This window comes from Phasianus colchicus, chromosome 1, assembly GCF_987193195.1.
Source record: "Phasianus colchicus chromosome 1, bPhaCol1.hap1.1, whole genome shotgun sequence".
In the NCBI taxonomy this organism is placed as follows: domain Eukaryota; kingdom Metazoa; phylum Chordata; class Aves; order Galliformes; family Phasianidae; genus Phasianus; species Phasianus colchicus.
Window position 1 is genome coordinate 69,959,314 of NC_143436.1, and position 26,205 is coordinate 69,985,518.

Below are 26,205 nucleotides of genomic sequence, written 5' to 3' on the forward strand. Positions count from 1 at the left end.
AGCCTCAGACAAAGCCCGTGACTATGCTTATAACAGAAATATTATATAAAAACAACAGAAATAAAATACGAAGAAAGTTTCAGAGATAACTAATAGCATCTACTATATAATTAACAGTACAAAAATTGAGCATTATTGAAATTGTTCTTTTTTTTTTTTTACTCCCATAGTAAGTTTTTATCATTAACGAGCTGTTTTGAACGGGTCTTTTTGAATATTTATAGAATCTGAAGATCAACATTGCATAATGTTCTGAAATCTATTAGTGCTGCTTATTTATTTAAAGAAAACATTCTTCTTACCCTTGCTAGGTCATGCCATCTGGTTCTTGCTTTGATAACAAGGTAGTAATGAGCCTGATCACAAGCTAGCTCTGCATCCGTTATCATGTTGTTTTTTTTTTCTCAGAAAAAAAAAAAAATAAAATAACAACTACGTTCTGTGCTAGTGGAATCTTTAATCTCCACAAGTTTCCTTTCCTTTTGTTGTTCTTCACGGTAGTGGTGGTTTTATTTCATAGTTTCTAAGATACCCATTAAAGACTGTTGCTTCACATCTGTGTAAACTTAATTCTTTAAATACTGCTTTATTTCCCTAGCTGCAGGTTAGCAAAGATGTTTTAAATTTTGTAATTCCCTATTTATTTTCAAATCAATGTTGTTCAATTCTCCCTCAAACTCAAGAGCCAGCATGGATCATCTGTACGCATACAAAGAAATGTTAATTATCTCAGAAACAATTATATCCTGGAGTGACTCCAGGAAGATTATCCTTGATTTACATCAATAGCATAGATCAAAAACGTCTTTGTGAATCACCAAGGCATGGCTAGTGAGTTTAGGGAGTAAGACCCACACTTGCAATCAAATTCAATCACCAATACAAGTGGCTGACTTCTGGGCCCTGGTGGTTGTGGTGGAGCCCATGCATTCAGGGGCAAATGGATGCCTCGATTAGCATCCAGCACAGCTGCTACACTATGCAGAGGTGACCAAATCCACATGCTATGCAAGGACATATTTAGAATTGAGGAGATCTTAACATTTCACCATTCTTTGAAATGGTGCGCCTTCCTCTGTGTAAGAAGAGCCCTTCTTTTGGCAACCAACTCCTCTTAGACTTTCTAAGAGCTTCCAGTTAGAAAACTGAGAAAAGTCTGTTTGTTTAACACACAGATACGTATCTCATAGCATCAGTTTTTCTCTTATGTATTTCTTTATAAACACGTACTTCAAGCACAAGGCTTCAGAGCCTGGGTTAGCTGTGCTCTTGGATGTGCTCTCAAATAAGACACAGAGGAATACTGAATCTGAAGACCTGGCAAGATGAGATAACTACACCTGGACTTACTTGCTGAGTTCTAGAACCACATATGGCACACGCAGAACCATAATCAGGTCCTGGAGAACCACCATCCTGCAAAATCAGTCCCTTTTGACCTCCCAGAGACATCAGCCTTGGCTGAGGGCTCCATCCAGCTTTGGAAAAATGAATGCCACAATAACCTGTTTTAGGTGTGTGGGAACATGTTGACTTTCCCCTACTGTCACTGTTTAAGATAAGATTCCATAAACCTTAAATATTGACCAGCAGAAACAGTCTAAAACTTAGCTGGGAAAATGCAGTGTGTTCTCAATACTTTCAGTGACTATGTTTTTTAATTATTGGACTTCTAAATCAATAACAGGATTTGAAAAGAGAAAATTTTGGACATAAATCCTAACTGTTTCAATTTCTAGCTAAGTCCAAACTGAAACAGAAAGGGGAGTAAGACATTAATTGGTCTCATGCTCCAACTGTTAGCAAGGCCCGATCACCATCAGCTTCCTTTCTCATTTCATAGTGATGTCCTTGATTCACTCAGTTGTCCAATTCAGGAAATAAGAAAAACAAACCAAGCAGATAAATATTACTAACATCAGAGCCAACAGTAATGCTGTAAGAGACAAATAGAAACTGGGAAATAAGCCTATGTGTATATATCACATCTTCATTGCCACAGCAGAGATGAATTGCTGATCAGGATTTTTTTTCAGTCCCGCTGTATTACTGTATCTTGTCATTATGACTTTCTCTCTGTTTGCATAGTTAAGCAGAATTTCACAATGAGTGAATTAATTTCAGAATTAATTTTTAGGGCCCAAATACTATTCATTATTAAAGTTGAGCTTAAACTTTAACATTCTGAACATTTTAGGCAGCATCACTTCTCAAAGTCAAAGGGGCTGTTGCAGTATTCTCCCTGTCCTTCACCAATACTGTCCCTGTCCTACAGCATCTCAGCATTTCTGTGCACCACACCTGATCTTGTCTACACTTAGTACCCTGATGGCATAAAGGTCTGGAGCATAGGGTCTTGGGCTAAGGCAAGATTCTCTAACAATGTCATTAGTTTATATTTAACATATTGACTACATATTAAAAACAAAAACAAAAAAAACTCAAACAGATCTTTGCTCTAGACTTGTTTTGACAACAGGCAAATATTTTAATGCAGTTATCAATACCATATTGAGAGGTGACTCATATCTACCCTTTGTCCTGCACATCCTTAGAAAATCTGTCATGAAGAGACATTATAGCAATTAATCTACAGCTGAGCATTCTCCCATTTAAAACAGGCGTAAAATGCTCCAGCACCTTTCAAATGGTGCAGATCTACAGGAACCTAAAGTAATATTGGTCAATACAGTCAGCTTTGCTAGGGGTGCCCAAGCTGCTCTGAAGAAAGGGCCCCTTTCCGGGTTGCTGATCTTTCCACTTCTCCCAGGAAATGGAGATAGAATGAACTGAGCAAAAGGCTATAACAACTGTGGGTTCTCTCCATTTGTCAAATGAGATTTCTCTTATTCTGTGCATATCTATGGTGGGATTTCAAGGAGTACATTCTAATGCTAATTACAGAAAATAATAAGCAAACATAAAAAAGATGGAAAACAACTCGACTAAAATCTCTACACAGACTCTAGGGACTAAGAACCTCTTCTTTAAAGCTCACTCTCGTGAATAGATGGACTGCTCCATGAATGAGTAGTACAGAGTTATTTTCTTCTAATTGCAGAATCTTTAATAGCTTTGCTCACAAGAAGGATTTTTTTTTTTCCTAGCAGAGACTGCAGAGAAGACAATTAGGGAAGAAGGAGTTTTTGATTGTATTTGAACTGGAAGTTTCTGAAGACACAGAATACGGTAACTCAAATATATTTTTAAGACTCATTTTTCTCACAGCTCCTCCAAACCAATGTTTAAAACAAATGTTTGTATCACAAATAACAACCAGCTTCACTGTCAAAAACAAACCATGGCTTGATGTGCTTACCCCATAGACTTATGTCATCATTAAACTGACTGAGAAATTCCTCAGCAGTAATGCAGTGATATTCAGCATTATTTACTCTGTGGTTTGGGCTGTTTCTATTGTAGCTCCTGGCCTATTTGGCATCTAGAATAGCAAAATCAAAATACAGCAGACTTTGAAAAGAACATATTAAATATTATCTGAAAAATAGTACTTTAATATAATGAAAATAAAACAGGAAATTCTTCCATTGTGTTCTTTACAGACCAAATATGACAAATTACAATAACTGTATTAGTGGTGTCCAGCCAATTTTCAGCCACTGCCACAACAGTTCTCCCAGTATGAAGTGAAGAAAGTTCCTAGTGGATAATCTCAATTGAAGAAACCAGAACATAGACAAGGCCTTCTTCTTTTGCTTTACCCTTCTCTGGAGCCTGGATATTTTGAGGAAGGGAAGAATCAGACTGGAGAAAGGGGAAAGGAATACCGTGAAAGCCATTTTTTGTAGTCAGACTGCCTCTCTCCATGAGGGAGTGTGTGGATAGAGGGGATATATATGGTATATGTGTGAAACTGCTGCAGACAATTAGTTTGTCACGTCCTTAACTGTGCATCACAACTACTGCATGCTAGACCATTCCCCCTGGAGTAATTCTATCATGGCTAAGTCTTCTTCTGCTCTGAAATCAGCATGAGCTATTTCAGGAGATCTGTCATCAAAACTCACCTAATTTCCAGCTCTTCGTGTCACCTCAAACTATTCTGCCTGATGTTTCTTTGCAGAATGATTCAGTCCTGCACAAATGGCAGCTTCATAATTTTTCAATTTAAAGTTTTGCTATAGCACAGCCCAGCAGGATCAGGAAGAGGAGACAGCCAGCTTCACAGCAGGGCACAGGTGTACTTCTAGTCCTGAAGGGCTGCAGTATTTTTAGGCCATAGAAAAGCTATTTTGATCACTGTTCCAGATCTTTGTGATTCTGTCTGCACCTTGCACACTGATAGTCCAGGAATCTGTTTCATCATGGTTTTGGAGAGACTCAGTAATGTATTTTGAATTTTCTTGAGAATTTTAGAATTTTTCTGCGATACAGAACATATAGAATATATATATATATGTCATAGAGGAGATACATAGCAAAAACTGAAGTGTCATGGGACAAAAGGTGAGGAGAATTTGCTGGGAATGAGCTCTTAGCTATGAAACCTTCACAGTACATTTCAGTGTTCCATCTCACTTGGATTACACACTGTTCATCAGTACGTTTGAATTGCTGAAAGGGTATTTTTACCCTAAATCTTTCCATATGTTGATAGAGACAGTAGTTCATGAAGACTGAACTAAATTAACCCCTAAAACTTAACAAGATGAGCCATCTCCTTGCAGCAAAATGTTTTATGTAGAAAGATCACATTGTATAGCACATGGCCTCTCAAACCTTTGGATGAGAGACATATGTCATCACCAGCACATCTTCCCATTGAATAAATACCGTTACCAGCTTCTAGGTATGGCTTCTTTCACATTTTTAGCAAACTTCTATTATGTTTTATAGTGACTTCAAAGTAATTCACATCAAATTTTAAAATGGGAAAACTTGCCAAAAAAAATGTACATGTTGACATTTCACTAAACTGTGCTCCTGACGGATAAAAAAAATCCTAAGCTAATGGTCTGTTGTAAGAGAGTGTTTTCTTTTTTTTCTAAATGATTTACATACACCTCCACACAAAGAAATCCTGTACATACACCTACTCCAAAGAAATCACTAAATTGTATTCACTGCACTGTTTTTTCATTTCTCCAAATTTGATTCTGTAAAACCTACTTCTCCATACTGACATGCACTATCCCTCCCTTTTTACAATTTCACTCTCTACTGAAGTCTAGTAAAGAAAACTTGTATTTGTGTTTTATTCCTACTAAAGCTTGTAAGAAGAAAATCACGTCTCTTTATCACCACTGTAAACACAAGCCAAGGGATCAGATTTCCCCCTACCCTAAAGAATTATCAAAAAATAAAAGTTAGGGGTTCTTTTTCTTTGTTTTCTAATTTTTGAGACTTAATTTATATCAAATATTTGTTACTTTTCCTTTTACAGTGATCAGAGATAGTACCATCCTGAAAGAAAATCTTTGAGCCTCATAACTGATAAAAACAAAAGCTCAGATACAGGCAAAATACTGTTGATTCTTGACTTAAACCAAAGAGCTGGCATACATGCTTTCACCCAAGCTTACCTGTTTCAAACACATTTATTAGGCTAGTGAGTGAAGGTGCACATATTTTGATGGACAGATGTTCAGCCAGCTGTAGACACAAACTTCTAAACTTACAGGTCTGAATGAAGAAAAAACTGAATATTGTGTCAGCCAGCCAAAAGTCAGCTTTACCCTTTGTCTTGTTTATAAAAAGGAAATAATGACAGTAGAAAATAATAGTTACAGTATGGAAAAAGTAAAAGTGCACTTCTGAGAGAAAATAATAGATGAATAATACAGAATTTAAAACAGACCTTGAAGCCAGTGGTAAAATTCCCATTGAATTCAGTGGAATCAAAATTTTATGCAGAAAATCTACATTTAAAGCACTAAAGAGAGATATACAAAAGAAATGAGAAATGAACAACTACTGACTAGCTTTACCCAGAGTTCCATCTTAAGAAAATGAATTCAGATTCAATCAGATTCATTCTTAAGAGTCGAAAATTGAAACTCTTACTCACATTGCCTTGGAATCAGTGAAATTACTGATGGGGTAAGGCAAATAGTGGAAATTATGAATATATTCTTCTGGTCTGCTTTCCCCAGCAACAGTAAATCAATGGAGACCACATCCTCGTTATGGGTGGACTATACATCTATAAAAACAGTAAACCTAGAATCTCACTGGAATTCTTGATAATCCAATAAAACTATCAATTACTCTAGTAGAAAAGTCCCTTAACAGCTTTAACATTCAAAAGCACTACTTTAAATTAAAACCATAAACCAATAAGTAACCAGATCACACCACGGAGCTCCAGTTGTACATACTGCCACTAAAACTCATCACTAATAGCTTACTAACAGATTTTTCATTCCTGAAAGAAGCAGTTACTATCTTCTCTCTTTTTTACACAGAATAAAAAATGTTTCTGGACTACTGGACTTCTGGACTACTACAAAATCATCCATTGTAATTTAGGTCACAATATAATCCCAAGACTGTGAAGAAAGGTAAGAAATGCTGGGGACAAGCAGAGAGGCAGAGAGATCAGTCAGTCACTTTTTGCAGTCTGTTATTGACAACTCAATCACACATCTCTGTGGACCGTCAGCTTACATCCCATATGTTCCAGTTTCCCTATGAACATGGGTTAGGAGTTTAACGTCATCAGAAATCAAAGATCTACAGAGATGAAGGTCATCCATGTGCTAAAAGTTACGTCTCTAGTCTCTTTCTTTCTAATTTCACCAATAATACTTCCTAGAAAAAGAAAAAATTCTGGATCTTCAACAAAATCTTGCTTAATGTTGTATTGGTGCTAAAATTCCTTTACCTTTCAATATTGCCAGAAAAACGAGGTAAGTCCTCCATCAACTACCCCTAGCTCTTCTGTTAGTAAATTGAACTGACAGTCATCCATGAACTGACAGGCATGCCATGATCTTCCAACCCTGTTAGAAGAGAAATAAAATAAGCTATACAATGGCCTATTTTGTTGCTTAATATACCATTTTGAATAGTAAATGTCTGGGTGTTTTATCCTATGGCTTAACTTGAAATTACTCTGAAAATTGATCTCTCTTTCTTACTTTCACAGTAAGCCATTTAAATATAAATCTATTCTGTACAATTTCAATTCTACGTAGAAAGTAAGAACAAAATTTCCCTGCTATTGAGGCTGGTATTTTGAGCAGAAACAACAAGTAACAGGCAATGACATGGATGGCCAAACTTATGGCCTGCCTGGGCCACTATGAATGAAGAGGTGGGCTGAATATATGTAAGTTGCTCTGAAAATAACGTCTCCTATTTATTTCTATGGAAACCAAACCGATACAAAAAACACAATAATATTATCTAATAGAGATAATTCTCAGCTACAAAACACTATTTTTCAACGTAGTCACCACCATTAGCTATGCATTTTTACCAGCAACAAACAAGTGCCTGCTTATAAAAATCTGCATGGCCATCCAGAACGTGGCTTGTCTTCCATGTCACTGTCGTCACTGTCATCACTGCTGAAACCCACCACCCTCTGTCTCACTGTGCTCACACCCACTGTTTTGTCTCCGTAAATGTTCAGCAAATGTTGATCAATGTAAACATGTCAAATTTAGTTTTATTAATGTGATTGGACATAGCCCATTCATGTAGCCTATTCATACCCCTATGCAGAATCTTCCTACCCTCAGTCATATCAGCAGTCCTCCATCCACTGTAACACTTTCAGCCCAGGCACCCACCTGCTTCTACAGCCTGTACACTTGTCCAAGCTGTGAGCAGCCAGTTACTCCCAGTGATGGCTGTGGGAAACAGTGTCTTGTTCCACACTGGGCCAACCAAAATTCAAACCACATTCTGGGGACTGATGTCCAAAAGCTTCTTGAATTCTGGAAGGAACCTTTTCCTGATATCTATCTGTTTTCTTAGTCCTTAGGGGAAAGGAGCACAGCCATGTATGTGGGTGTCCCCTATCATTTGACTGCTATTTACCTATAGCAGCATGAAAGTATTCCTAACATCAAGTTAAGAGCAAAGGGGGCGTGTTCCTGTTTCCTGTGTAGTGACTAAATTGCAAACAGTGTGCCAAGAAATTGAGCATACTGTTGTTGAACAACAATTAAGCTAGTTGTGTTGGTGTTTCTATTGAGGGGTTGTCATGTCTATGCTACCATGGTGTCAGGGAGACCCAAGATACTTTCTTTTCCAGGATGCTTCCAATGTTTTGCTTTTGTGCACTGAATAGATGGAAGAGGTAACACAGACTCCACTGGACAAATGGAGGCAGATGTCCCCTCTCAGCTACTTCCTAGTTTCTTTTCTCCCTTTGGCTCCTGTTGTTTTTTGTAGGGTTACCAAGAAGACCTAATCTCAAGAGGACTGCTTGTTGGTTCTTTGGGTTAGATTCATTGCAGTCAGACTGGTTTGTGTTGTCTAATTCTAAAATTATCTAATCCCCCTGCCACATGCAGGGACATCTTTCACTAGATGAGGTTGCCCCAAGGCCCTACCCAATCTTGACAGGCTGAGGGAGCTGGGCTTGTTCAGGCCGGAGAAGAGAAGGCTGTGGGGTGGCCTCATTGCAGCCTTCCAGTACCTAAAGGGAGCCTACGAACAGGAGGGGAGTCAACTCTTTGAAAGGGTAGATAACAGCAGGACAAGGGGAAATGGTTTTAAGTTCACGGAAGGAAGATTTAGGTTAGATATCAGGGGGAAGTTCTTTACCAAGAGAGTGGTGAGGTGCTGGAACAGGCTGCCCAGACAGGTTGTGTGCCTTGGCCCCTTCCACACCCTATGGCCCTGGGCTGGGCCCTCACCCCATATGGCAATGTCTTTTCGGTACTGGGAAGACTAGAAGAGGACGCATGAATTCACACAGGTTCTCAAGTTCAAAAAAAAAACCCCAGAAGAATATTTATTGTTTACATTATTTTTGTGGCTTTAGGTGTTAGTGGTTTTTTTTCTGTTTGTTTTTTTTGTTTGTTTTTAATTGTTTATATTAAATTTTCTATTCTTAAAAATCTTCTGCTGTCCAAGCTTGAAAAAGTCCTTCATGCTGAATGTCAGCCTTCCTCCTGTCACAACCAAAGTCTTCTGCTTCTCCACAGGAACAGCCACCCTCAGTGACACCTTTGACACTTCACATCCCCGAGCAGCTCGGGTCCCTCTGCTGGACTCCTCCTGTTGCCCTGGTGCAGCGGCTCAGAGGCTGCCAGTCCCTGCCTTCTTCATCTTGGTGAAGAAGAGATGAGAGGACTTGGGGAGGGACAGGAGGTTGGGATGGGAAGGATGGGTTCACAGGAACCTTGGCTGTCAAAAGAAGAATTCACAGGAAATGAATGTCTCATGTAAGCCTGCAGAGAGGTTTGGAAAGCTGGGGCTGTGTCAGACAATGGCAAACTTACGGGATGGGAGGATCAGGGCTGGCACCGAGGCGGCTATCTGCGGGGAGGTGGACCGGACCTCAGGCCACTCCAGTAGTAGGGGTGGGCTCTGGGTCTGGCTTTCCTCTGCCACTTCCTGAGAGCGATGGGCTGATGGTGGCTCTGCCCTGATGGAGGTGGATCCACCTCCATGGGCTCCTCATCGCTCTCAGGAGGGTCCACCTCCATGGGCTCGATGGTGTTGAGCCACTCTATCAGCCGCCTCTTCTTTGGAGGAGAACAATCCATTCTACCTCCTCAGCAAACAGAAACAACCACTCGGCTCTTGAGCTTGGTGCAGCCACTGGCGTCTCTCGCTCAGCAACTGGGGTTCTGGGACCAGGGTTCCCCTTTTCCAAGGGCTTGGGACACTGGGCTGTGAGGCGACCTGTGACATCAGGAGGCCATGGTGATGCCATTCTTACAGTGTGCCATGGTGATCAAATGTCAGTGGTTTATAGGTTGGTTTGTACTGGTTCCATGACTAATGGGACATGGGGACTGAGTTTTGAAGAAGAAAGATACTTTTGTATAGGAAATAAAAATACAAGAGACAGAGATTTACATACGTTGCTCTGAATTTAATGTCTCATATTCATTTCCATGGACACTGCAACAGATACAAAGAATTCAATAACACTATCTGAGAGAGAAAAATTATCAGTACAAAACACTATTTTTCAACATAGTCACCACCATTAGCTAATCTCTTCATTTTGTAATATGACAACTGTGCATGGCCATACAGAATGTGGCTTGCCTTTCACATCACAGTGATGCCACTGCTGAAACACACCACCCACTACCTCACTGCAATCACATCCACTGTTTGCTCTCCATAAGCATTCAGCAAGCATCAATGAAAGTAACTGGGTGCCATTTTTCCACTGGGGGGAACTGAGTTGCATACCTTTGCTTCATGCACACTTCTATGTCAGACACCATTTTGTCAGACTGCCTCTCTGCTGCCATCTGTCACACAGCAACAAAACATAATGAAATATTGCTGGGAAAGTTCAACCTATACTGCCATACCATCATCATCCACCTCTGACATTACAGGTCAACATAATAAAATGGGAGGCATTACTTTTGGAGCAGCCCTTGTAAAATACATATTTCATGCATATAAGTAACAAAGCTTATTTTAATTTCTGATATTTTAAATTAAATCTCTAAAAAAAAAGGAAGAGTAATAAAACCATAAAACTAGTCAGATATTTTACCTTGTTTTTGTTAAACTAATACATCACTCTTGTTCGATGGCAATTCTCAACTGTGCTCATCAGATATTTCTGATGAAATCTTCCTGTGCTTTATCCTTGACAATAGCTGCTCACCTATGTAAATACAGCCAAAAAGTGCTGTCACAAATAAGGCGTGATTGTGAAGTGAGAGACATTTTTCTCTTGTAAGACAGGTCTTGTGCTGTTAGAGACATGATCAGATTTTTGACTTGACTATATGATTGCAACTCTGTACATTAGAAAATGTATAGGTAACATATTAACATTGACTGAAATCAGTCACAAATACTCCAAAAAAGTGATGATTGCTTCTTTGCAATCTTGAAACATATTTTCAAATTAATTTATCAAAATGGAAAGCATGGTTGAGTACTTTTTCTCTGTTCACACAGGACTATATTTATCCAATGTATGAAGATGCATACAATTATTTGCTATAACTTGAGTTAGCACTGCACTGTGTCCTCCCCATGCCCGGTGTTTGGTTGTTACTGAGTGGTGATTGCATGCCTGGGGCCAGGCTGGGCTGCTTAGTAGTGAAGAGCCACTGCCATGATGGTGCAGGGTTGGGGGTGGCCACAGAGTGGGCTGGGCTGGGCCACATGCTGCCTGTGGGCCATGCGTTGGGCATGTCTGGTTTAACATCTGCAGTGGCCCAAAGTGACTGCAGTCTCTCAGCGTGCCCTTCCTTTAGAATCATAGAGTCATAGATTCACCAAGGTTGGAAAAGACCTACAAGACCATCCAGTCCAACCGTCTGCCTATCACCAACAGTTCTCAATAAACCATATCCCTCTAAACATTCTTTGAACACTCCAGGGATGGGGACTCCACCACCTCCCTGGGCAGCCCATTCCAGTTTTTCTGACCATTCTTTCAGAGGAGTAGTATTTCCTAACGTCCAACCTAAATCTTCCCTGTTGTAACTTGGGGTCATTCCCTCTAGTCCTATCACTGGTGACATGGGAGAAGAGGCCAACTCCCAGCTCACTACAACCCCCCTTCAGGAAGTTATTGAGAGTGATAAGGTCTCCTCTGAGCCTCCTCTCCTCCAGACTAAACAATCCCAGCTCCCTCAGCCACTCCCCATAAGATTTGTGCTCCAGACCCCTCACCAGCTTTGTTGCCCTTCTCTGGACATGCTCGAAGGCCTCAATGTTGTTCTTGTAGTGAGGGGCCCAAACCTAAAGACAATACTTGAAGTACGGCCTCACCAGAGCTGAATACAAAGGTACAATTACTTCCCTGCTCCTGCTAGTAACAGATTGTATTTCTAATATAAGCCAGGATACCACCTAGGCACACTGCTGGCTCATGTTGAGCCATGCACTGATTGATACCCCAGTTTCGTTTCCTCTACACTCTACAGAGTAGTCTTCCAGCTACTCTGCCCCAAGCCTGTAGTGTTGCCTGGGGTTGCTGTGGCCAAAGTACAGGTCCCAACACTTGGTTTTCTTGAACCTCATCCTATTGGCCTCACCCCATAAATCCAGCCTGTCCAGATCCCTGTGTAGGGTCTTCCTACCCTCAGTCAGATGGACACTTCCTGCCAACTTGGTGTCATCTGCAGACTTCCAGAGGGTGCTCTCAATGCACTCATCCAGCTCATCAGTAAAGATATTGAACAGGACAGACCCCAATACCAACCCCTGGGGAACACCACTTGTGACTGGTCACCAGCTGGATTTAACTCCATTCACCACCACTCTCTGGGCCCAACCCTCCACCCAGGAGAGTGTACCTGTCCAAGCCACGGGCTGTTAGCTTCTCCAGGAGAGTACTGTGGGAGACAGTGTCAAAGGCTTTGCTGAAATCTGGGTAGACTACGTCAACAGCCTTTCCCTCATCCACCAGCCAGGTCACTACATCATAGAAGGAGATCGGGTTGGTCAAGCAGGACCTGCCCTTCATGAGCCTGTGCTGGCTAGGCCTAATCCCCCAGTTGTCCCGCACATGCCATGTGATCTCCCTCGAGACAATCTGCTCCACAGTCTTACCTGGCACCGAGATCAGGCTGACAGGCCTGTAGTTCCCCAGATCCTCTTTATGATCCTTCTTGTAGATGGCAGTTACACTGTCAAGTCTCTAGTCTTCTGCACCTTTCCAGTTGATCAAGAACACTGATAGATGATGGAAAGCAGCTTGGCTATCACCTCCAGTTCCCTCAGCGCTCTCAGATGGATTTAATCTGGCTCCATGGACTTGTGACAGTCCAGGTGGAGTAGTAAAGAATGGAGATTCTCATTGGCCTTCCTCTTTCTGTTAATATATTTGTAAAAGTTTCTTGTTCTCTTTTACTTCAGTGGCCAAGCTGAGTTCAAGCTGGACTTTTGCCTTTCTGATTTTCTCCCTGCACATCCTAACAACTTCTTTGTACTCTCCCCATGTTGCCTGTCCCTTGCTCCACAGCAGGCAGATCCTCTTTTTCTCCTAGAGCATCAGCAAGAGCTCCCTGTTCATCCATGTTGGTCTTCCTCCCCATCTGCTCATCTTGCTGCTCAGGGGGACATCCTACTCCTGTGCCTTTAAGACTTCCTTCTTGAGGAGTGTCCAGCCTTTCTGGACCCTTTTACCCTTCAAGACTGAGTCCCAAGGGATCCTCCCTACTAGTCTCCTCATATTACCTGGTAGTTAACTGTGGAGAGGGGTCTCTGGTTTTCTCCTCCTTTTCTCAATTTCTGATTCCCTGAAAAGTTGTAGTTGCAGCCCATGATGCTGCTGAGGGCTTTCTACAAAACCTTTCATTTCTTTCAGCTGCTTTGTAAGTCTTGATTTAGTTGTTTTCCATTACAACTACATGGCACAGCTCTGTCTTGATGCTCCAGGTGTTCCTACAGTGATTTCTCTTGTTATTATATTTTAGTTAATTGTACAGATTAAAAGAAAAAAAAAAAAATCATTTAATGGCAGAACATGTAAGGAGCATTAAAATAGTAAGAATAATTAACAAATTGTCATTCTTTTCTATGAATGTAAAGCTTCTGGTTAAACAAATATATTTCATATTCAGTTGAAGAAGTATCTAGCATTAGATCAAATGTTTAATAGTAGTGATAAGGAAATCTGGCCATACAAATCCAATCACAGCTGAAGAGAATCAGTCACAATAGTAATGCTGGCAACGACAGCCTCAAATATGAGCATGTTCATCTGGAGAAAAAAAAAGTGATAAAATTCTCCCCCAAACTGCATACAAGATTAGGTTATATTAAATTCCAAGATTATGTCATAGTCCTGTGCGGAATGGATCACAAAATGCATGGTTTCTAAGTTTTGTTTAAAGGAAGATGATTGATGACAACCTCACAGTGAGGAAATACTGTAATCCTTCACAAAAAAGAACACACACACACATAAGTTGTGGATATTATCCCAGGATACCTGATAAAATTTCAGTCGCCATCTTCCTCATTTTGAAATCTATGAATGATCATCCAAATTCCACGGTGTAAAGGGAAGGTTTGTGTCTATTGCCTCTTCCCCAGGACAGCCAGGCCAGTGAAGCCAGAGGTGCTACACTGCTCTTTGGTAAGGGGCGTGGGAGTTCTGCTTCTCCCCTTCACAAACTTCACACATTCAGTGGTGCACAGATGATAACCAGCCAATGTCCTTATGCTGTAAGCTGTAAAGGAAAACATGGAGTACTGGCAGCGTTGCTATAACTCTAGAAAGGTGATTTTATGTCTGCAGTTTTCAGGTGTTAAGGCATACAATGAATTATTATCTTTCAGAGGAATATAAGGATGTATTCTGCCCTCCCCTGAGTGCTGCTCTAACTTCACATTATCTACATAAACAGAGCTTATCCACTTCTAAATTGGGAAGACAGCTTTTGCCCACGTCTATGGCTTGTCCTGGAATAACAGATCCAAAACTAAGGGTCCTTGTGGTTTTCCCCTACCACACTATATTGTTTACTGTTTAAGCAACCTGCTACACCTCTGAGGACAAGCAACTCTGTCCTGCTGTAACTGACCACTCTGGATGAGTCTGTAGATAAGAGCAACACTTTTCAAAGTGTTGACAATAATGTAGGAAATGGTGTTGGAACAGCTGCCCAGATACAGAGTCAAGATTTGGTTAAGAACAGCATACAACGTAGATCATTTAACCTCAGTAGCACCTTAAAATGCTTCACAACCAACCCACCCAGACACAGCTGGGACAGGTTACATTGCATGAAAACTGGTTCCTAGTGCCATTGTGATGATGTGATATATCCAAAACATTTATATGCAGGCAGCAGATGCAGATAATGGGAGTCCCATATTCTTCTCAGGCAGCAATTGGAGGCCAGGGTAGATTTCCCACAGTGGTGGTATTTCTAGATGAAATACCACTGCTGAAATTCCACTAGCTCTGGGATGAAAGCAGCTGTGTTCTTAGACAAGTCAAGAAAGCAGCTGATGAGCATCTTGGTAGAAATGTCAGGGAAGTTAAAGCAGGAGCAATGTAAAAACTGCCAGTTGGAATTCTACCTAGACAATGTTAAGTTAAAACCACTTTCTTTTGCAACAGATGCAGGAATGTTTAAGGACAAGCGATTGTGAATCAGTTTCAGTTTGCATTTCACCTGAAAACACATGTGCCCAGGCAGTTCCCAGAAACATAAGGTCGCTCCAGTTCTAACAACAAATCCCTTTTAATTACCCTTATTCGTACAGAACTTTCATCCTCATTTATTCCAGAGTGGACTTATTTCACTCAGGACAAGAAGGGTAGAACAAGACTTGCAGGGAAACCTGTCCTTTTTGAATGATTAAAAGCAGAAGCAGAGCAGAGTTCCTGGGCAATATTCCACCCAACTGGACTGTGCTGAGCTTGCAGGGTCCAAGAATACCACAGTACAGTGATGCACATACCTTGTTGCAGGTATATGATGATTTTTTATCCTTTGTGTATTGCCAAAACTTCAGAAATGTGTCATCTCTTGTGTAATAAAAGAACAATGAAATCACAAAGACTGACTGTTCAATGGCTTCTGATGTGATACAAATATCTTAAATGCGAGTTGTACACAGACAGTCAATGGAGAAGAAAAGCAGCAGGTAGAATAAGTTTGTTCTGCCTAATAGTGACAAAATACACATTACTACATTAGCTGCAGGCAACATATAAGTCTCTTAGGTATAACACTGTAGTGTAAATTGCAGCAACCAAACCCAGTATCCCAAGGGTATGTGCCACAGATATCAGATTTTATTGGTAGGGATGGGTTGAAGCTTTACACATTCTTAATAAGTGTATACTATTAACAAGAAGATTTTAAGATAAATGAAAAATGTTTTTATGTGTTTTGCCCTCTCTCTTTCCCTCCCCTCTCATTTCAAAGCAATTTTGCTTCCTATGCACAATTGCATAAAGCTATCGAACTGAGGGTAAGAAGATGTACAGCTGGATGTAGGTAGTGTTCATGGGGGAAGGCTCTGCAGTAACAAAGCATTCATTTTATCATATGATGGGGAGCATATGTCTCATGTGTCTATGCTGAGAAGTGGGGAAAGGAATGCAACAACTCTGCCATCCCCTTATATCTTGCACATTTTGCCCTTCAGTGGTAGTTGATAAAAACAAGCATAGTCCACAGTACATGGATGGGAAGACTGCTGAATCATAGTAAAAACAGACTGGGACAACATTTCCTACAGAACTATGCAGACTGTTTTCAGAGGTGTGGTTCTGTTTTGATGCTTGCTGAGTTTTTATTTACCTCAACATCTGGAAAAAGGGCAAAGTAAGAATCACTGACATAACACTGCTTAGTGGGAGCTCTTGCCTAAATGTAAGTAAACTGGGGAAATACTACTGCCCTCATGTTTCTTTTCCTGTCCATTGTCAACTTTCAGCAAAGTATTTTGCTTTGATAAGTGGAAAAAAAAGAAATGTACAGCTGGGCGCCATCAGCATCACAGCTACAATCCCAAATCCATGACCTCACCCATCTGTCTGAAGGACAGCATGCAGAGAGAGATAAGTGGTCAAGGCTGTGATAGGCCCTGGGAGCACCGCATAAAAACATACCTCAGACAGATATGTACAAAATCCAATTGGAAGTCTTGGCAAGTAGAAACTAAATAATTCTAATGTATTCATATTGTGGATTTTTATTTATTTATGTATTCATTTATTTAACACTGAGATGCTGTGTCCAAACCCAACATCAAACAATTACTTTGGAAAATTACAACATTTTGTAATTTGGAAACTTTGGAAAGTTACACGCTCAAATCGACTGAATTCAAGAGTTACAGAAAGGTTTTTCTCTCTTGTTGTGGACCAGTCAACATCCTGAAACACTACTAAATGTCTGAAGGAGATTTCTCTGACACAGCCACTGCAGGTTCCTTTGAAGTAAGAGCAAGTGTGAGCGAGAAAGAGATCCAGAGAGCCCAGGGAGCTTCTCCCATCTCCAGTATGATTACAAGCCACACTGCAGTCCACAAGTAGTTCAGAGGAGGCTGAGGCTTAGAAATCTGAAAGATGACACAAAAGCAGCTTAGGTCATTCATCCTAAAGTTTCTGTTAAGAGACTTATTTTTCACCTAATCAAATACTGTTCCTATCAACTAGCACTGTAGAGTTACAAAGAGGGCTTAAAGACTCTGAGTTAAGGCTAAGTAATTCATCAGGAAACCTCCACCCATTTTGTGTAAGAGGTGTACTGCACATTGACATTAGACCTCCAAGTTCCAGCAGTGTCTCATCATTCCCCGGTCATGCAAGTTCATTTTGACACCTGGGAGCAGTGGAAGCTTTTAAGGTAAGATGCTGCAACAGGATGAAAATTTTATGTTTTTAAACACAAGCTGAGATTCCTTTTTTTACAGTAACCTGCATGAGGCCTGTTTAGTTCGTCAGTGACTGAAACAATCCTAGAGGATTTAACTCTAGCTGTGTGAGCAAGCAAAATAAGACAATAACCATCCTTCTGGGAAAAGCACAGGAGAGGGAAAAATAGCTAACATTTTTCCTACCTTCTGCAAGCCAGCTTTACTGATTTTCCCATGTGACTGCTTGTAGAAAAAAAAACAAAACCGTCTTGAAAAGTCACTGCTATCTGAATAATAATATCTGATACTGCTGTATCACTCTGTCCCTCAGCCTTTTAATTATTTCATCAACAGTTCTATTCTTGGAAAGTTTGTTAGCTTGATCTTCAATCTGCTTCTTTCTAAAATTGAAAGACTGTGCAGACAAGCTACTTATTTTTTGGAGTTTCAAACATTTGATTCAGCAATAATGGACAGGACTTTAACAACAAACAACATGGACATGGAAGAAGCTTTTTTGATGCGGAAGTAAATGATAGGTTGATCAAGTAATAGTACACATCAATTTCAAGGCCTATATTGTGCAACTATTTTAAAATGTATAGCTGGTTATTAATAAAAGCTTGCTTTGTGATACTACTATGCAAAATTTATCTTGCAAATGGAGATCTTAGACCTCCAGATCGTAGGCTTAGATTATAATGAGTCTAGGTTTCTACATCAGCTGCAGAGCCATCTTTATCCTTTAATACATACTCAGTTAATGTGAGTGGGCTAAGCCAACATAAAAGAAGTTAATGACTGTTTTCCACTGATTTTGAAAGAAGAAAATGTCTCTTAGGACATATTCTTTCCTCCTATGAAGGTGAAATTTCCTCTTTCTGGATCACAAGTAGGACACTTCCACATTTTTTCCTTTGTGAGTAGTAGTCAGAATACCTTTTTTTTTTCTATAAGAAAATCTACATGGACAGTATACTCTTACTGCTGAAATACCACAACCTTAATAAATAAGTCACTAATGTAAATAATGGTTAAATATTTAATAACCTTAAAAGACAGAAAAGAAATTAAATTAAAAGGTATGTAACATGTTCCACTTGTACCTATTTCACATATGCTGTGGATTTACTATAGCTCATGAAATGGAAAGTTAGAACAATTACTTTTGTTAAATCTGTGCACATGTATTTCCATATAAGCAAAATGCAGAATTATTCAGCAGTCTTATTTTTATAGATTTATTAAGTATGTTTTATAGTATTCCCTCAGCTTGAAGATAATATTAAAATTTTAACTCTCTTTCTAAAAATATACTCATGAAAAGAGTTTTTCTTTGATCTGAACAGCATAGAGAATATTAACTCTAAGCATTCCAAGAGGGATCAAAAGATGACAGTGATTGGTGGCTCTCTTCTTAGGATGTCAGATGGAGTCATCTGCTGAAGTGACTTTGTCTTCTGAGATGTCTGCTATCTTGCCTGAATACAAGAGATTGCTAAAATATTACCAACTTCGCCTGCCACATCCCACTGACTATTATATTTTCCTGTTAGTCCTGTGTTAGTACACAGAGGATGGACAATGAAGTTAAACTCAAATTTTCTTTACACTATTCCTCATTTATGAAGTTTAAGACTGATGCAGAGGCAGTGTATATCCTGAAAATAAATGAATTATTACTTGCAGGATGTCATCTGGAAGACTATCTTCTTTGACAGTGTTTCTTTTTCTCTTGAAAAGCTTAATAACCCACTACAGAAACCTTGGATTGGGATTGAAGAAAGGAGCATTCATAGGAGCTCATGGGAAAGTATTAACTACAGCCATCTAGTAGAAAGCCTAAAACTACTTGGAATAGGGTTATACATATCAGAGACAAAAACTGATAGAATGGATTAAGTATGCTTTTTGTCCATGCATGTGTCAGCAAATTAAACCTTATTTAAAGTTCCACAGATAAAAGCCTAAGAAAATATGAGTATTAAATTATGGGATGTCTACTATGTCTATCACCAACAGGGAAAATGAGATTTAGATTCAAAGCTTTGTGAGATCTGGAGATTTTTTTTTTTTTTTCTGAGCAAAAAAAGAAGAGGTAAAATCACAGGGTAAAAGAGTAGGTTGTAATCGGTTGGATAATGATTACTAGCAGAAAATAGGTTATTCAGCAGATAATCAGAATGTGTCAGTGATATCCTGTTGATGCTGCAAAATCTAGTGAAGGGAAATTTTTTCTAAATTTTATCCTAATTAACCCAGCGAAAGTGTTTGGAAAGGCAAAATACAGCTTAGGTGGGACTGTTGATAGAATGACAGAATTTACAGTTCTTTTGAAAGGAAGGCAGGAGAACAGTGGGAAAAATAATGTAGATTTCTACATAGTCAAGGAATTAAGGCCCGAGGAGAAATGTGTCTACAGGAAAAATATCTTGAACTAGTGCATCAGTGGAACACATCATTATAGTATAAAAGAGAAGCATGAATACATATACGACTAAATTTTAAGAGTAATTAGAACTCATCCCATAAATACTTCAGTAATGGAAGTGTGATCAAGAAATGTTTGGAGTTTCTATTTAATGGGAAAGAGAACTACCAACAAATTACATTAAGGGGAATGAAGCATGTAAAGCCTGTTTCTGTATCAGTAGTTGAAAAAAATCAAATACAAGCAGGTGGCTTGAACAATGAACACTAGTAAAAAATAAGACAAAAACAAACTATAAAATATCACTAAGTATTCAAATTGGTACTTAAATGACTAAAATGGTGTCCCAAATTTATGCAGAAAAGCAAACACACCACCTAGCTTTAAAAAGAGGGTAGGAGAACTGTAGAATTGCAAGAAATTTATTCTTGCTTTCAGGCAGTAATTACAGAGTCACAAAGAGTTCAAAGCCTGTTAAAAGACACAAGAGCCACTAGGGATCCTTGCAATCTACCCAGATTTCAGGCAAGCTTATATTTAAAATTACACTACCCTCCAACCAGTGCCACTTTCAACTTGGTTTCCTGAAGAAATAAGCATAATGCAATCAACCTTTTAATCCAAATCTTTTCAGTCTTTCTCCCAGATTTAGAGTCCATCTACCAATTTCATTTAAACTTGAGATTGGTAGAGGTCTTAAGAAACAATGGTTACAAGTTTTGCCAAACTGACAGTCATGAAAGGAGAGAAACTGTTCATTTTTCTATTTGGAAAGACAGGGCTGTTGTCTCTTCCATTTGTCAGCAGCTAGACAAACAATCAGAACATGTTTCTCTGGGCTAGGTCCATGTTGTTTCTTGTCCATTTTCCAGCTTCAAGTACTCAGTGAAAATTATGTTATTTGTCTGCTTTCAAGTAATAAGTCATAAGTACATTAACCACCTATGTGAGAGCCTAAACCCTACTCCCTGCATATTCCCATCTCACTGGAGCTGGTCTTAAAGTTCTTCATTCAGATCTGAGAGATATAACTGAAGAGTTTGCTGTGACAGTCAGTTTTGGAAGCATAATGCTTTTTGTAGGTATGGATATATCTCTAGATTTATCAGCAGAAGTGGAAGACAGAAATACTTAATAATGTGGTCATTGATTTACCTTGAGTTTAGTGTGCAGTGTACTACTGACAGTCTGTATTCCACGTTGGTGAGTCATGCATTTTTTTATCTTGCTGGCTCTCTTGTAGTTTCTGTGTAAAAATGTCATTGGACATCTCAGCAAAGATAACTTCTGGGAACATCTGAAAGATCTGTTCTTCCCAGCACATAAAGAAAGCTCTCTTGACCTCAAGAACAGGATAGACAAACTCAGCTTGCAAAAGACAAACAGGCTGGTTTCTTGACTGAAGTACAACTTATATTCTGCTTTGGGGAAAACTTGGAATGCACCTGCAGGAACATTCTTTCCCTAGAAAACATGATACAGAAGGAGCCAGTCAAAAGCTCTCAGATAACTCTTAGTGTCTCATAAAAGCAAATTAAGAAAGACTTCCAGACTTTGAGACAGTCTGCTAAAAGTCCTGAGGACTAAGCTATAGCTAAGGCTATTGTGGAACAAGACCTCTTTCACAGATATGGGCACCTTAACCATCCTAATCTGCTAAAGAATTTACAGTGGAGAGCTGTGAAAATATAAAAGATTTCATCACTGGCAGACTGTTGGACCAAAATCAGCACTTCAAAAGGCAAGGGACTGGGCTTAATTCTCTGGAAACTTCAGGTACTATTCCATTTCCATTGAATGAATTCTTGCTCAGGAATGAATTCTTGCTCAAGAGAAGAGCAAGTGTAACGTGGTACATGACAGTCAAACAGCATCCATTATATGACAAGCAGAGAGATAACAGTTAATAAATATTCTGAAGTTTAATTTTAGCAGTTGCAGGATGAGAGACAGAAGTCTTAAAACAAGGCTAAGAGGCACGGGAAGTGTTGACACCAGAGCTTACTTGGCCAGATGGAGTGAACAAAGTTATCAGTGCTGCAACAGAACATCATCAGGACGAAATGAACTGAAGGAATGGAAGCCACCATGTATACAAATGGGAGCAACAAATCTGCTATGAATCCAAAACAGTGACCAGTTCCAGAGCTGAGTATCCAAAGGTGCTGTTTTAACTTCATCAGAACACTGAAACTAGTGGTTGTTAATGTAATTGTAAAAAGATCAGACATGGTGCATTCCCAGTATAGTCCCAGCTTTCTGCACATGAAATTAACTCACCTCTGGTGCTGGTCTGACATAGTGACTCAAGACATATGCTTGAGAACTTGCCACATATGAACTGCAGGCAAGTAGTCAGATGACACTTCAAACAGTTTACCTCCTCCCAATAGCTAGTGACTGTGCTATACAAAGAGGTTTGAAAGCTGCAGAGCCAACAGACGTGTTGTTAAGAAGGTAAAGGAGATGGTGGTCTTCTTAAAAACATCCCAGAGGGCTTGCAAAGATCCCATGACATCATTAGTAGAGAAAGAGAGAAGGATGCCCCAGTGCCTGAGAGACCTGCAGCAGACAAATACCATGCTTCTCCTCTACTTTGCTTTCTTTATGGCAGAGCTTGGCAAAGGGTGATAAGCAAATTCTAGTGACTGGAAGCTTCCCTCTGCAGGCTCATATGAATCCTCATATTGCTGATACAAATACAAAATATTCATCTCCAATTACTTTTATCTTAACGGCAGAAACGTGAAGGTCTTGGTGGGCCTACAGTCCATTATGTGAGAGCACTGTTAAAGGATGCATTAAGCATGGCACTGAAACTGGTATTCAGGATCAGAGTTCAGAGCTATAGTTAAATGTATGTTTGATTGCCCTACAACATTTGGCCTCTTTTGAAAAGTGTGTGGAGCTCCTGTGGCAAGGCTTTGAGACAAAAGAACAGACTACAGAAATCAGCTTTTGTAGCTATAGGAATAAGCTGCCAGTTTTGAGGATGTGTGACAGCAAAGACAAGGCAATCCCAAGTGCTGCTTTAAAAGATATGTTGGTGGGGACTTCAGAAGAACGGAAAGGTCAATTAGTTGGAGAGGAAACAAAAGTTTCAGGATGATATGGGATAATATGCATCATTAACAAAACTGCTGACTTCAGATATTCCTGTCTTGTGAACTGCAGTCAGAAATGTGAGCTTTGTTCAGGGTATCCTCTGCCTTCCTCCAAGCATGTATTAGAGTAATGTATTACTGGGGTTAAAGCAAGAGGAAATGTGTGTCCTGAGCTGGAGTATACATCTTGCAAATATAAAAAATATATATATTTTTAAGGGAAACAAAGCTCATCCCACTATGATAGGTGATGTTTTGGGTTTTTTTTTTGTGTGTTTTCCTCTTGATTACGTACACATTTCCATGTATTCAAAAGTAAGAAGTGAGGAGAATCAGTGGTACATACACCTTTGAAACCAGGGTGCCAATATCAATGACACTGGCTGGTTCAGACAGATAAAGGCCATAGATCAAGGCCTGCAGTAGTCACAGTCATCAGATGCACCACTGTCCCTGATCCCCTAAGAATGTTCAAATACAGTTCCTGAGTAATGAGCCATACTTATTTGATAGAGAATCACAAGCTTACTCATCAGATGTTATCTAGAGGGCAAAACCTCAATTGCTGAACGATGCAGTGAGACATAGTCCTTATGAATTCTGTGAAGTGAGCTCAATCACTTTTTTACCTGAATCCTAGACTCTTTGATGAATGATCCATATGTGTTTGCTCTCCTGATGCAATGCTTTGAGTGTTGTACAGTTCTGAATATATCTCTGAGAAATGAGAGATCAGCCTAGGACAGTACTTAGCATTACAAAACCAGTATGTACCCTCAGTCTTTCTGAAGGCCTTCTTTCTATACGTATTTTTTTCGTTCCATTAAATAGAACATTGTCTGTATTAATAACAGCACCTTTTTGAAAGCTGTTTGCCTTTTTTCTTCTCTTTGTTGGCTTCTCTTTGATATATGTGAGCTGATACCATTTAAGTCACTAAGAACAGCAACTTTTAAGTTATCCCAAAGCATCTTATAAAAAATCCCATCAGACGAACTATCCTGACATTTATAGCATAACTTGGATAAAATGAGAATTTAAAAATAATTTGTGAGGTTAAGAACAATGCATATTACTATGTCTTAAGGCAAAGATGATCAAAGTAGCACATGTCCTTTCCATATACAGTTAAGGTCATTATTCAGAAGGCTATCTTTAGGTATTGGAAACCTGCCTTCCTAGGCTCCTTCTGAAGCCTACAGAGAAAGGAGGAACCTTATTCAAACAGTACCTGGAAGAGCAACTTTTACTCGAATAAGCCTAGGGAGAAAAGACTCTCCAACCTGCAGTAAGCCTTTGTGAATATCTTGTGTAGTTAAGACTTGAATTATACAATAAACCCTTGAAAGAAACTTGGCTTACTCAAGATCAGCCTGTCAAACTTAGATGCACTGGTGGAAAAGGCAGCTAAGATCATAGCAGCTGCACCACTGAACCTGACATAAATCATGAACGAAAGCCCTTGTTTATCATAACTTGACATCTGGCATAGGAATGTAAAATAAAATCTTTAGTGGCTTAAATTAATACTCCTAACTGTGAATGTTGGCAGCCTGGAAGCAGACACTCTGTTTGTTCAGCCTCCTCCATTATATTGCAGGCATAACAGGAGGTCAGGTGGGTATTTCCTCAGACCTACTAAACCACCCTCTCAAATCATTCCTATATAAATGAGCAGAGGTCATGAATTAAAGCCCATGCCATCAAGCCTTCACTGCTGCTTTGCTGAACTGTTTAGACTTCCAGGATTTCATTCATCTTCACAGAGCTTTGGGGCATTCCTGGATGAAAGCAGAAGGCTCCTGTCCTTGTGCTGAGGAAGCGTGGCATTCTCTGCACTCCACTTAGTGCAAGGGCTGGACTGATACTAGAAAAACAGCTGTGGTAAAACAACACTGGTAACTTAACATGCCACGTGCCTCAATACTATATACATCACAGGGGGAGAAAGTATCAGAAGGGCAGTGAGAGGAAGAGAAAAATGTCTCCATTTTCTAGAATTTGTTAAGCCCTGCTCAGTTAAAAGAATACTCCTTTTCTAAGCCTTCACTTAGAAAATGGCTGTGAACACTACAGAGCAACATCTGTTTTGTGAGTGCAATCCATAAAAGGCTTCCAAATGCCCTTAAAAATTGTTCCCTCTTTTCTCCAGTCTGAATGTCATCTCACAGCCATCTGGGACAAGCATGCCAGCTATTCTGCTGCAGTGATAGCAGTATTGTCCTCAAGTGCCTCAGGATGAGTCACATCAATGCAAAAGTCCAATTATAGTCGAAGCCCCCCAAAGCAGAAGTATCATTTCAAATAAATAAGACTGATGTAGCTGAACCACTGGATTCAGAATGTAATTCGGTCACTTCATCACCTTTTGCTCAAAAACCCTGCATCCCTTAAACCTGTGCTAAATCCCCAATCTGGATATGACATTCCCAGCACAGATGTGATAGTCTTAAGCCCAGTGTGTATGCATGTGGAGGAGCCCATAACAAGTGGTTTTGATTATTATTTTAAAAAACATCATTTTTAAACTTAGCATTTCTTATCACTTTAGAGCAGCGAATGAACAGTGCCATCCACTGTTCCTCTGCTTAATCCACAATACTTTCTTAGGATAGTCTTAAATAAATTTCAACATTAAAAGAAAAAAAAAAAGCCACATTTAGAACAAAGAAATAGACAGTGGTTAAAAGATGCAAGTAAAAAAATATTTTTAAGGATAAATCATAGAATTGCAACTCTAAAAGCAGATCACAAGAAAGTAGATTTTCAAAATCTCTCTCAAATGTGGACAAGCCATTCTAATTTAATTAGTTAACTTTTACTCGTTTATCATAAAACTAAATATTTCGCCTATCAGGCCATCTACTGCGGTGTTAAATATAAATTCTCTCTTCATCTTACTATAAGAACTACATTTCTTCTTCAGTGTGATCATCAGGTGTCTGGAACACGACATGAATGATACTGCTAAAAACAGTACTTTTAGAGAGGCTTACTGGAGAAGAATAAATAATACAGTGTTAATGAAACTCTGTATTCACAGATTAATATGATAATACGAGACTACATGTTCCTGAATTTCTTTGACAACAGAATTCAAAGTTTGCCTTTTAGATGTATATTTTAGAAGCCATTCCTATGAAAAGATTTCAAATTCATCCAATCTGTGGTGATGCATGTCTTGTTTGCTAAAAACAGGTAGCCACACACTATAAC

At 39.5% G+C, this 26,205-nt stretch overlaps 1 protein-coding gene across 4 annotated transcripts in view; it reads right to left on the reverse strand.

Annotated features, from left to right (window-relative positions):
• EFCAB6 (EF-hand calcium binding domain 6) overlaps nucleotides 1-26,205 on the reverse strand; it is a 108,472-nt gene that overhangs the window by 35,854 nt on the left and 46,413 nt on the right. The window contains exon 1 of one of the 4 annotated variants that reach the window (XM_090147050.1): nucleotides 6,845-6,862. The exons of the other annotated variants lie outside the window; for them this stretch is intronic. The gene's annotated coding sequence lies outside the window, so the exon portion shown is untranslated. Of the gene's footprint in view, nucleotides 1-6,844; nucleotides 6,863-26,205 lie in introns of those variants that run through there. 4 annotated transcript variants of the gene reach the window in all.